Consider the following 13,857-nt stretch of genomic DNA (forward strand, 5'->3'; position numbering starts at 1 on the left):
ACTTTGTGAAGCTCTTAAGCTTCCATACACTGATGGCATTCACCTCAAAGAAGAACCTGATTTTGACTTATGTAGAGAGATGGGTCATGGCGTCTATGATAGCAGGAGAACCAAGTCAGCCCTTCTTACTCATCCTGCAGTGATAATTGTGCACAAACTCTTAGCACACACGATTTTCTCTAGAGAAAACATGGGGTGTGTTTTGAAGACAGAGCTCATTAAACTTCAGATATCATTTCTGGACCCGACTTGCCTGTTTTGCTTGGATCATAGCACAGAACATGGTCAGGATGAAGCATGATTTACATGGTTGCGAGGACGCTACTACTGCTTATGGAAGCGCTATTACAGCAATACTACAGGCCGTGGGATTCGATTTTTCATCTGATGATCCACTTCCTGATGTCTGGTATGACCTACTCAATCTCTCTCACGATCACACTATCTCTTGGCCATTTTTGATCCAGATAGGTTCGGTTACAAGTATTGCACTCCCAGCGAAGAGCACCGAGTCTGTTTACCTGCAGCATCAGTCCCGAGATTGTGTAACGAAGGACGTCCGCGATGGACTCTGGAACCTGATGAGGTTTTACCCTCTGTACCTCGTCAACCATTCACTATCGGGCAATACATAGTGGCCAAGGCGAAGTGCGACGCAGTTGTGATAGACAAGACTTTATGGGTCTCAGGGCTATCAATCCCCTTGTCAAAGTAGCATAAAAGAGGTTGTCAATCCAAGAATGTGGTGATAGACACTAAGCTATGTGATCAGTTTCTCAATTCAAGTAAACAGGAGAGGTTTTGATTGGTTAATGACAACTTAGAAACTTAAAACAAGACTAATGAAAGAAGTGATCAAACAAGAACTAAGCAATGACAAGTGATGTGAATATGAAATGATGGCGGCATGAGATTCTAGACATTATAGTTGGCTCGGGTGCTTTGGTGCTAAACTAGGAATGCTAATGACAATGATGAGACATGATTCAAATGATTAAGAACTCTAATCTAGATTAATCCTCTCATGAAGGTATTAACCCCTACACTAATCCATTTTCAAACCAAATCATCATTTGTGAAATATGAATCAGTGAGCATTAATAAACAGTTTTAGAAGATCATTCAAGCAAATAACAATACATCATCATGCAGCAAATGCTTAAACCTCTAATACAGCTCTTTCAGGAATTTCATCAAACACTTTTGATGCATGAAATTCCCAGAATCTAGATCTCAAGTGATGTGCAAGGATCTAGCCTAGAGAACAGCTGTTTAGAGAGATGAATCAATGAATCTAGCCCTAAGCACTCCTAATCTAACACTATAGCACCCTAACCTACACGTTTAGAACCTCATTAAGGTGACTACTCACTAATCATACTAATCTCTCTTAAACCCTTGCAAGTTGAGAAGATTGGCATGATTAATGATGAGAAATGGAGATGGATCAAATGGATAATGATGGATTTGCAGCTTTAAACACAAAGATCTCTCAAACTCTCTTGATTAAACACTTAAAAATCGATATTTATTTTCTTAAGTGGAGTCTTTTCACAAAAGAGGCAAGAGACAAAAGGAATAAAGCATAAGTTTTGGGAATAAAACCCTAAAATCTATATATAGTTCTATAAAAACAAACCGGGTCAGCCCGGAACAAACCGGGTCCTGACCCGGCTTTAGTGGATAAGGATGATGTTTGCCACGGTCTAGCAGGTTTTGGTCAAGCTGTGGCATGTGACCGTGTCGATTCCCGAAACTTCTGTTCTTGGATGGATCTTGGTGCCACGGGTTCCCTCTAGTCGTGATGCATGGCCGTGTCAAACGCCGAAAGAACGAATAAAGTTACCACGGCCAAGTCTAAAGCTGTGGTGTGAGGCCGTGTCAAGTCCCGAATGTCTGAAAGATCACAAGTGTTTTCTTGCCACGGTCAAGTGTAGACCGTGGCATTACCTCGTGGCAATTCCCGAATGCAAGTAAGATCCTGCCGCGGCCAAGTCTATCTTGACACGGTCAAGTGTAGACCGTGGTGTGAAGACCGTGTCAAACTCCAAAGAACTGCAATCAAGTTCCACGGTCAGATGTGGACCGTGGCATTCCACCGTGCCATCTTTCCCTTAGCATAATTTCAAGGCCTTAATAAGGGTTATCAATCCCGCAGCATTCAGGACTCCTCGGACCACTTCACATTCAGGGAAGCGTAACTTCCAGGATACTGGTGCGAATTGCGTGATTCCAGTTTCAGTGGACAGAAGACTCAGATATCGTCAACTTTAGTGAAGGAACCTTTGGCGCTTGGGAAGTGGACGGTTTCCTGGAGGGCTCATCTTCGCAGTGCACTAACACGATCAGAAAGAGGCTTCTAGACATGTGTCTATTCCGGAAACGTTATCTTCTTGCTCATAGCTCCGAATTGAACGATCTCAGACGTTCCGGAAAGAGGACTCAAATATTTCGGATCTTGATGAAGGCCCTGTAAACTGAATAGGTCTGGAAGTGCATAGTCCTTCGCATTCTTTGGAGCTCATCGTGTCGGTCCAAAATGTCAGCGAGACGGGCGTGCCTTCCGACAAGCTTAACTCTCTGCTCACGTCTCAGAATTCTATGATTTTACCTGCTCTGGAACTATGATCCAATCGTCTCCAACTTTGATGAAGCACCCAACAACTGAATCGGACCGGAAAGTTCCCCGGACAGGCGATTTCTGAGATGTGTTTTTACCCAGAAATTTTGGCCGACGAACCTTAGCAGCGGTACGCGTTTTGGCCGAGGGGCTCATTCGGGGTACATGAAAATCGCTGATAAAAGTTGCCTGCGGTACGTGAGAATCGCCGAGAACCTCCAAAAACCCATTTTCACCATCTTTCAAACCCTGATCGCCATTCCTCTTCCTGGATCCACCCTTTCAACTCCAAATAGCTCCAAATGCACCTGATAAACACTCCAAACATGCAAAGACTCATTGGGACCTAATGCAACTCCTAAGTCCTAAAACAACTCCTAAAGACATAAAATTCATGAAATAAGATATGATTTGAAATGAAATATACAACCTAAATGATGCAAATTATGAACATATCAACTCCTCCACACTTGTCCTTTGCTTGTCCTCAAGCAAAAAGAGCAAATGAGAGAAAAAGGTTGGATGCATTGGGAGTTCATATTCCTTAATGAGAGAGTGTATCACTAAAAGAATTCAAGGCTCACTGTCCTAGTTGCTAGTTCTAAGATGCATTACAAACAAGATTACTCACAAAACTTTAGCCATACTTATCAATGAATGAATCAAGCTCAAGCTTAAGTTTCTCACAAACAGCCATAGTTCCAACCTTTTGACATTCATTAAAGCTCATGTGAATCATGCTTATGCAAATCATGTGAACTCACTTGTCTTGGGACAGGGTCATGAGACAAAGATGATCTCATTTAATGTTTTCGCTTCCATTGAGCTTAAAGGATCACTCAAGAAGGAATAAACTTTAACAGAATGCTAAGGGTAAAAGGCAACTGGTGCATACAAGAGCAGAATCCCATCTACCCAATGCCCCATATTGGTCTTTCACCTTAACTCTACTTCCATGAAGATCACATCCTAGCTACTCCTCTCGCAAGACATTCATTGCCTTATCAAACCCTCTCCTCACTTCACTCTCATTCTTTTTTCCTCACCAGGGGATTCATCTTTTCAACCTTAAACTCAGGTTTTGGGGTCTGAATATTCCACTTAGCTCTTTCTCATATAACACTTTCTAGCCTCTTTTCTTTTCTTTTCAAACACTTAAGCCTTTTAGGCTTCTTTTCTTTTCTTTTCACTTACAGGCTAGACTTTCTTTTTTTCAAAACACAAGAGCTTTTCTTTCTTTACACAGCAGACCCCAAACCTTTTTCTTTTCTTTTCCGACCCCTGGTTTTCATCTCAAACTTCCTCTTTTCCACTCAGTGTTTCTCAAGAACTCTTCCTAGCCTACTCTAGACTCATGATGCTGAGCTAGATCTACATGAGACCCTACTCTTGTCGCCCTAAACCCAACACTTTCTGTCAAGTTTATTCAGAAAAAGGTCTCACATCTCTCCCTATAGTGTTTCAGGCTTCAAGAAAGGTTTAGTTAAAGGCAGGGAACTGTCTCAAAGTGAGAGAACAACTATTTGAGCTAGCAAAGAGTGGTAAAAGGGATAAGAGAGCTCAAATATTTTAAGGGTACCATGAGTTCACAATGACATGCACAAGCAATGATAATTAGATTGTCAAATTAAGGTTCTCACTTAGATAAGGCTGGACTAATCAAAGCTTGATTCACTCAACAATTTCAAAGCATGGATCAGTCTTGATTTCATTCTTGTTTACATGCAGCAAAGAACTAGAAACTAGGGCAGTGAACCGAATTCTTAAAGTGATATTCTCTCAAGGAAAAACCTATCATTACTCCCTTACATTAATGCAGCTTACATGAATATGCAACTAGACTCAATCCTAAAAATGAGAATGCAACTACATGATCATTTTTTTGTGAATATTTTTCATATGTTTCAATTTTGTTTTTGGTTTTTATATGCACTTAGATGAAACTACATGAATGCATGCAAGAATGTGATTCAAGACTCAAAGTATAAAATAAGAACAGAGAAAACATGATTAGTAAAAGATGAAACTCCTCCCCCACACTTAAATAACACAGTCCCTTGTGTTATAAAAGCATGAGAAAGGAGTTAAAGCAAAGCAAACAAGTAAAATGCAAGAGAGAAAAAAAAATCTATATGCATATGTACAGAGTTTGGAGTGTTTACCTCAATCGCTGAGGTCTGATACCAGGTAGTGGGATGGGTTGGAGGTGGAGCAGGATGGAGTTGAGTATCTAGGTGGGCTGCTCTCAAGTGAGTCTGGTAGGAACGCTGTGGCCGGGTTGATCCAGTCTTCTTTTCCTGGTGGGAACACAAGGTCATGAGAGACATAGATTGGTCCTCTAGGTGTATCCTGTAGGTGCAAATGTCAGGAGAGATCCCTCTAATATCAGCCAAAGAGTATCATATGGCTCTCCTGAACTTTCTTATCTCACTAAGCAATGCACTCTCTTGATGCTCTAATAAGCTATCATTGATGATTACTGGATATGTGCAGTTTAAGCCCAAGAATGCATACATGAGCCCTGTTGGTAGAGGCTTGAGCTCAACAGGGGGTGCATCAGCCTCATTCCAATCCTTGTCCAAGCTGCATTGGCTAATGTCTGCTCCTTTGATAGCCAAGACCTCAGACCCACTTTGTTCCAGCTCCAAAAACCTTGTCTCAGAACCAAGTTCTCTAGCATTGTCCAAATACAACATGTACCCCTCACTTTCTTCTGCTAAGAGCCCATTGTCTCCTTGTTCCTGGGTTAGAGTAGCTTGAAGAGGGTCCTCAGTGTTCAGTTCCTCAAGCAACTCATCAGCCAACTGATCCATTGTTTCCACATAGAAGCATTGACCCTCAATGGTGGGTTTCTTCATCATCTCATTCACATCAAACTTGAGCTTCTCAGACCCAATTTGAAGCTCTATTATCCCACCTCTCACGTCAATAATAGCTCCTGCTATGGCCAGGAATGGCCTGCCCAAGATAAGAGGATCAACTGGTTCCTCATCCATTTCCAGCACAACAAAATCAGTTGGAACCTCAAAACCACCAATCTTGACAGGTAGATTTTCCAACATCCCAACAGGCAATCTAACTGATCTATCTGCAAGGATAAGAGAGATCCTTGCTGGTTTGAAGACTCTAAAGCCCAGTTTCTTTGCTATGGAGAATGGCATCAAGCTGACTGATGCTCCTAGATCACAAAGACATCCAGAGAATAGAAGAGGTCCAATGGCACAAGGGAGTGTGAAACTCCCTGGATCAGTCAGCTTTCTTGGAATGGACTTCTTCTGAATGATAACACTGCATTCATGACTTAGTACCACCATGCCTTGAAGCTCTTTAGTCTTGTTCAGAATGGCATCCTTCAAAAACTTACCCATCTTTGGCATCATTAGGAATGCATCAATGAGAGGCATAGTGAGTGGTGTCTCATTGAGTGCCTTCTCAAATACAGCTCTTGCCTTGTCTACAAGCTGCTTCTTAAACCTCCCTGGAAATGGGAGCTTGGGTTGGTATGGAGGTGGTTCAGGTTCCCTTTCTACCTCTTTACCCTTTTCTTTCTTTGATTTCTCAGCAACTTGATCATCTTTTAAGGCTGCTTCCCCCTCAGTTTGATCATTGTCCTCAATGATCACATTGTTGTTCTCAATAATAGGTAGCTCCTTTCCACTCCTCAGTGTAATGGCTTTAGCATATTCCTTGGGGTTGGGTTCAGGTTTTCCAGGTAGATGACCTTGGTTCCTTGAGCTTGAAGCCTGGTTTTGCTTCAATTCCTTGATTTTCTGCTGCATTGCTGCATTCTGGTTTGCAAATATCTGTTGACCCTGAAGCAGTTGTTGCAGAATAGTAACCATATCAGAACCCATCTGTGGCTGCTTTTGAACCGGTGATGGCTGAAATTGATGTTGAAACGGCGCTTGCTGCTGGAACTGTGGTGGACCAAACCCTGGTGGTGCCTTTTGCTGCTGTGAACTGAAACCAGTACCCTGAAATGGTTGTTGTTGCTGACCAAAACCCTGATTCTGAGCAAACTGATTCTTGGGTTGGAATGACCCTTAATAGTTGTTCTAGGGAACAAAGTTCTTTGGAGCTTGAGAATTGGGATAGACCTGGTCTTGTCGGTTAGCTACATTGGGATTCCTGTAAGAGAGGTTCTGATTTGCATTGCCATACTGATATCTTTGGAACCTCTGATTCCCAATGCAGTTAAGCTCCTCCTGGGTTAGACCTTTTTCACTTATGTTCTCAAAGATCTGAGAAGGTTCCTCATACTCTCCTACAAAGTGCATTGGCTTTTGAGTGGTGAATTTCAACTTGTCTAATTCACTCCTCAACTCCTTAACTTCTCTAGTGAGCCTCTGTTCTGAGCTTGAACTTTCAGATCTATTTGATCTGTCATAGTCTTCACCATAAGTGTCATTGCTCATTGCTAAGTTCTCCACTAGCTCTAAAGCAGCATGAATCTCCTTTCCCAGAAAGTTTCCATTGGATGCAGTATCCAGCTGGTTTATAATCTTGGGAAGAGCTCCTCTATAAAGTGTGCTGAGAAGAGAAGCCTCACTAAACCCATGGTGTGGGCATTGGTTGGTGTAGCTCCTGAATCTCTCATATGCTTCACCAAAACTCTCATTGCTGTGCTGAGTGAAGCTAGAGATTTGGTTTTTTAGCTTTGCTGTTCTGGAGGTGGAGAAGAACTTAGATAGGAAGGCTTGCTTGCATTGCTCCCAGATTTGAATGGAGCCTCTTGGAAGATTCTTCTCCCATTGGTGAGCTTTGTCACCAAGACTGAAGGGGAATAATCTGAGCTTGAAGGTGTTCTCAGAAACTCCATTTATCTTTGTCAGGTCACACACTTTATCAAATTGATCCAAGTGTTCCAAGGGATCTTCCATTGCTAAGCCATGGAACTTTGAGTTCTGGACCATATTCAACAAGGATGCCTTCACTTCAAAGTTGTTGTTTTGCACAGGTGGTACCTGAATTCCAGCTCCATACTGATGAGTATTTGCCCTGTCATTCTCTCCAACATAAACTTGTGGCTGTTCATATCTCCTTTGCTAGTGTTGGAAGGGCTGATGTTGGTGCTGCACCTGTTGTCTTTGCTGTACATTGGCCTGATGCCTCTGCTGATGAGCTGGAGCTTGTCCCTGGTGGACATAAGCTTGTTGTTGATGCACCTGTTCCTGATGAACATTACCTTGATGTAACCCTTGACCAACTCCATTACCAGCTGCATTACCAGCTCCATTACCCTGAGCCTGTTGCTCCTGAGCCGGTTGTTCTATGTCCACCACATGCTCTCTTTGATCTTCCATATCAGCCTGATCAATCTGTCTTCCACGTCTGTCCCTTCTCCTCCTTGGTACCAAAAGATTAATGTTGTCGTTGAGAGGGAAAGGTGGACCACAGCTTCTTGATCTGGACCTGGTGTTCATGCACCTGAAATCACAAGCAGAACTTGAAAGTAATCAGTAAAAACAAAAAATAAGCACTTGATCTCAAGAACAGATCAGAGCTTAATGCTAAACACTCCACAATTTGGCAACGGCGCTAATTGATAGACAAGACTTTATGGGTTTCAGGGCTATCAATCCCCTTGTCAAAGTAGCAAAAAAGAGGTTGTCAATCCAAGAATGTGGTGATAGACACTAAGCTATGTGATCATTTTCTCAATTCAAGTAAAGAGGAGAGGTTTTGATTGGTTAATGACAACTTAGAAACTTAAAACAAGACTAATGAAAGAAGTGATCAAACAAGAACTAAGCAATGACAAGTGATGTGAATATGAAATGATGGAGGCATGAGATTCTAGACATGATAGTTGGCTATGATGCTTTGGTGCTAAACTAGGAATGCTAATGACAATGATGAGACATGATTCAAATGATTAAGAACTCTAATCTAGATTAATCCTCTCATGAAGGTATTAACCCCTACACTAATCCATTTTCAAACCAAATCATCATTTGTGAAATATGAATCAGTGAGCATTAATAAACAGTTCTAGAAGATCATTCAAGCAAATAACAATACATCATCATGCAGCAAATGCTTAAACCTCTAATACAACTCTTTCAGGAATTTCATCAAACACTTTTGATGCATGAAATTCCCAGAATTTAGATCTCAAGTGATGTGCAAGGATCTAGCCTAGAGAGATGAATCAATGAATCTAGCCCTAAGCACTCCTAATCTAACACTTTAGCACCCTAACCTACACGTCTAGAACCTTATTAAGGTGACTACTCACTAATCATACTAATCTCTCTTAAACCTTTGCAAGTTGAGAAGATTGGCATGATTAATGATGAGAAATGGAGATGGATCAAATGGATAATGATGGATTTGCAGCTTTAAACACAAAGATCTCTCAAACTCTCTTGATTAAACACTTAAAAATCGATATTTCTCTTCTTAAGTGGAGTCTTTTCACAAAAGAGGAAAGAGACAAAAGGAATAAAGCATAAGTTTTGGGAATAAAACCCTAAAATCTATATATAGTTCTCTAAAAACGAACCAGGTCAGCCCGGAACAAACCGGGTCCTGACCCGGCTTTAGTGGATAAGGATGATGGTTGCCACGGTCTAGCAGGTTTTGGTCAAGCCGTGGCATGTGACCGTGTCAATTCCCGAAGCTTCTGTTCTTGGATGGATCTTGGTGCCACGGGTTCCCTCTGGTTGTGATGCATGGCCGTGTCAAACTCCGAAAGAACGTATAAAGTTGCCACGGCCAAGTCTAAAGCTGTGGTATGTGGCCGTGTCAAGTCCCAAATTTCTGAAGGATCACAAGTGTTGTCTTGCCACGGTCAAGTGTAGACCGTGGCATTACCCCGTGACAATTCCCGAATGCAAGTAAGATCCTGCCGCGGCCAAGTCTATCTTGACACGGTCAAGTGTAGACCGTGGTGTGAAGACCGTGTCAAACCCTGAAGAACTGCAATCAAGTGCCACGGTCAGATGTGGACCGTGGCATTCCACCGTGCCATCATTCCCTTAGCATAATTTCAAGGCCTTAATAAGGGTTATCAATCTCGCAGCATTCAGGGCTCCTCGGACCACTTCACATTCAGGGAAGCGTAACTTCCAGGATACTGGTCCGAATTGCGTGATTCCAGTTTCAGTGGACAGAAGACTCAGATATCGTCAACTTTGGTGAAGGAACCTTCGGGGCTTGGTGATAACATCGTATTTTGACCACTTTTATGGATCATAATTGTATTTTATGCAGGTGTTTTAACTCTGTTTTCAAAAGTTTTTAAAGTGTTTTCAATGTTTTAGAGTTTCAAAAGACTTTACAGGAAACTTGGGCAAAAGATATGCAATTTGGAACAAATGAGCAATTTTGGATAAATGCAGACCGTCAGAAGTATGACAAGCGATGAAGACCTTCTCACCGTCCGATCACCCCCAAAATTTGAGACAACATAGCGGATCCAACCAGCGTTCTAATGCACTTGGTTTGGAGACAATCCAACGGTTAGATCTTCAGATACTCCCGATGCAAGAATGACAGAAAATGCAGTTCCGGAAGAGAGCATGTGCTGGGACCGCGGCCAACACCCATTTTCCCGCGGGTAGAGCCACCGCGACCGCGGACTTTGGTCGTTCACTTTCCCGACTACTTAATTAAAACCCAGATCAATTCCTTTTGTTATTTTTGAAGCCCTAAGTGTTCAGAACCACCCCAGAAGCTATAAATACCCCCTTTAGGTCATTCCTAAAGGGGTGGAGAAGACATAAGATAAAAATAGAGAGAGAATTCGTGTGGGTGCTTCAAAAAACCCTAGAGGCCGCCGCTTGAAGTAGGAGGAGCCGCCGCTGGAGGAAGACATCGCGCCTCCATCTGCTTCTCCGTTCTTCGTTCTTCTTCATTCTTTTCTTTAGTTTCCTGCACTTTCAATTTCGTTTATGATGCTTTGTTACAATATGTTTGAGTAGTTACCCAGTTGGGTTTAAAGGGATTGTTCAAAGGGAATTTCATGTGTCTTTGCTTATGAATCAATAGATTTAGGATTTATAATCTTCTAGATGTTCTTCGTTTGCCTTTAATCTTACTGTGTGATTCTTTGCTGGCCACTTAGAAGCCGATCTGATATGATATGTTGCGAAAGCTTTCATTGATTGTCTGAACTAGGGTGAAACGAGCAATTCTTCTATAGGAGTGGAAACCTACCTGTAGTTGAGTTGTGAATATTGATGAGTCTTGTTCTGCTATTGTATCTTCTCCCTTCCAGAATCAGAGTGGAAACCTACTGATTAGGGTTGCGAAGGATAGTTGTTTAGTGCTGCGAAAGTAGGCTATTCATACTTCCGTGCCTCGAGTTCTAGAATGATAACTAAGAGTTTTCACCCTTTAAAGAGGTTATCAATTCCCCTGTCCTTGTAGTACAAGGGGTTATCAAACCAAACTTGTAGTGGAGACACTATCTATGTCATTTGTCACCTTAAGTCAAGAGAGAATAGTAAAGGTTTTTAGCTAGACTTGGTATTACAGCGCACATCTGTGCACTTGCAGACCATTAGGGGTTATAAATTTAAAACCTGAAGCTTAGTAAATCAAAAACAGCAAACCCCGCTTTTGCTCGCAATCAAGTTTTTGGCGCCGTTGCCGGGGACTTAAATTTGTTTCGTTGCGAATCCCAGCTTAAATCCATTAGAACAGTTGTTTATTTTTACTTTTTCTTTTGAATTTTTCAGGTTTCTCTGAGATGAGATACCAGGAACATGTTCCCGGGACTCTTGGTGATCCACCAAATTGTGTGGATGGTGATCCAAGCGATGATGACCTGTCTGATGATGAGTTTGAAGAACCGATATATGATGACAATGAGCTAATCGGATCGGTCAAACACAAAGATGATGATGAACTGATTGGAAGTTTCGATTCACTTGAGAAGTTCATGGGAGATCGAAGAGCTATTCAACCAGCCTTACCTGAGGATGGCAAAACCGAAATTAAGGTACCCCATATCCATTTAGTTCAACAAAATCAATTCTCTGGTTATTCATTCGAAAATTCGATAGACCATATCGAGACGTTCGAAGAATTATGTGCAACCATTACAGCAAATGGGGATTACCACAACTGTAGTCTTTTCCCATTCTCTCTTAAAGATAATGTCAGCAAATGGCTAAAATCTTTGCCACCTGCTTCACTAAAAACGTGGGCAGCGTTTAGAACTGCTTTCCTAAATCGTTTTTACACTAGAAATCGTTCAAATCTCTTAAGAAAGAAGATAAGAACTTTTAAACAAAAAGAAGATGAAGATCTTTTAGAAACTTGGGAAAGATTTAGGGAATACCAAAGAGATTGTCCACACCATGGATATGCCGAGGAATACCTGCTAGGTATCTTCTATCGCGGTATAACTCCAGAGTTACGACACTCTTTCGACATAGCAAGTAATGGAGATTTCACAACTAGATCTGTAGAAGATGCTCACGTTTTCATTAAAAATTTAGGAAACAGCATCCGAAATCAAGTAACCTTTGGTAATTCTGCACTTCCTGAGAAGAAAGAAGAAATTTCGGAAGTTATAAAGTGTCTCCGTCACATAATGAGTCATCTTGGATTGCAACAACCAAATAGGGTACACAATACGTGTAACTTTGATGGCTGGAACAACCCAATGGATTCTTATGATCAAGGGATGCCTAACACTGCAGAAATCTATCAAATTCAAGATTTTCCATTCGTCTCTGATCACCGCGGGTCCATTCATCCGGACCGCGGCAAACCAAGCTTTCACCGCGGTTGTGACTGTTCTGACCGCGGCCAAGACATGTTTCACCGCGGTCGCGAGCCACCTAACAGCGGGAAAACGTCTTCTGGGCTTGGTTGGACACCACCTTCCGAACCAATCTTGGGTATTCAATCTAATCCTGTTTCCTATCCAAGTTTTCCCTCTTCTGAAGCTGAAAACCTAAACAAAAAGAATTTAGAGCTTGAAAAATCTATGTCTCAAGAGATTAGTGATCTTAGATCTGAACTAAAAGAGATGCAGAAGGATTTCGATACCCTCCTTAGCCTGATGGTCAAAACTAATTCTAAAAACTTAGAAAATTCTGAAGAGGAGCTAAGTGAAAATTCTTTCGAAAGCTCTAGTGAAGCAGATCCCTCCGATCATGTGAAAGCTATCACACTTAGGAGTGGATTAGCTTACAAAGAGCCTGAATTTCCTAAAGATCCCAAAGATGAGGAAAAGGGTAAGGAAAAGGAAAAAGAAAGAGAAAGAATCACGGTTGAAGATGTTGAGAAAGAAGTGGTAGTAGAAAAGGATGGAGAAGAAGTAAGAGAAAATTCATCCCGGGAAATACTCGGAGAAGACCCAATTCCACCTCCACCAACTCGTGTCTACAAACCTAAACCTCCATATCCTAGAGCCTTAAGAGCCCCTAAGAAAGTGCAAGAAAAAGCTAAGCTGAAAGAGTTGATCGATCAATTAAATGTGAAATTACCTTTCGTAGAAGCTTGTGCTATGATTCCTGCTTTAAGAAAATACATGAAGGGTATTCTAACAAATTCTTTAACTCTTGAAGAAGGCGTTATTATGATAACCCATGAATGTAGTTCTATCCTGCAAAGCCGAATCCCTGAAAAGAAAAACGATCCTGGAAGCTTTGTACTTTCATGCACCATCAATGATGTAGCTTTTGAGCGTGCTCTCTGTGATTTAGGTTCTAGCATAAACATGATGCCTCTTTCAGTAGCAAAACGTTTAGGACAACACACTTTCAAGCCCACTAAGATTTCTTTAGTACTAGCTGATCGTTCCGTTAGACAACCTGTAGGTATCTTAGTAGATGTTCCCGTCGAAATCGAAAAATGTTCCATACCAACCGATTTCGTAGTTCTAGAACTAGAAAAAGAACCTAAGGATCCACTTATTCTTGGAAGACCATTCTTATCTACAGCCGGAGCCATAATCAATGTTCCTGAAGGAAAAATCGACCTTCATCTAGCCGGTTCAGTTATGCAGTTTGACATGAACAAACTTTGGATGGCAAAATTTGTTGGGTTGATGAGTTAGACGGAATTATTGAGGAAGTCTATGAAGATCTGCTTCTAGATGACCCTTTAAGTGTCACGCTTTCACCCGCAAAAGATGAACGCAATTTCCTTGAAGGAATTTTGAGTGAATGCGCACGTATGCTTGATAAGTCTGAAACTTATAGGAAACCTCTACGCTATCTAGATCTTAAGGACCAAACAAACATTCCTACACCTCCAAAAGACACTGCTGCAGCAAT

General features: G+C 41.6%; 2 non-coding genes across 2 annotated transcripts; one reads left to right on the plus strand and one right to left on the minus strand.

Annotated features, from left to right (window-relative positions):
* The first annotated feature begins 7,171 nt into the window (after window positions 1-7,171).
* LOC112084733 lies at window positions 7,172-7,278 on the plus strand. The gene has a single exon (XR_002898394.1). It is a non-coding gene; the product is annotated as a small nucleolar RNA R71 (small nucleolar RNA).
* Window positions 7,279-11,827: 4,549 nt separating this feature from the next.
* On the minus strand, window positions 11,828-11,935 carry LOC112084915. Its single transcript, XR_002898571.1, has one exon. It is a non-coding gene; the product is annotated as a small nucleolar RNA R71 (small nucleolar RNA).
* Between the last annotated feature and the right edge of the window lie 1,922 nt (window positions 11,936-13,857).

This window comes from Eutrema salsugineum, unplaced genomic scaffold (genome assembly GCF_000478725.1).
Source record: "Eutrema salsugineum unplaced genomic scaffold, Eutsalg1_0 scaffold_4, whole genome shotgun sequence".
NCBI classification, from domain to species: domain Eukaryota; kingdom Viridiplantae; phylum Streptophyta; class Magnoliopsida; order Brassicales; family Brassicaceae; genus Eutrema; species Eutrema salsugineum.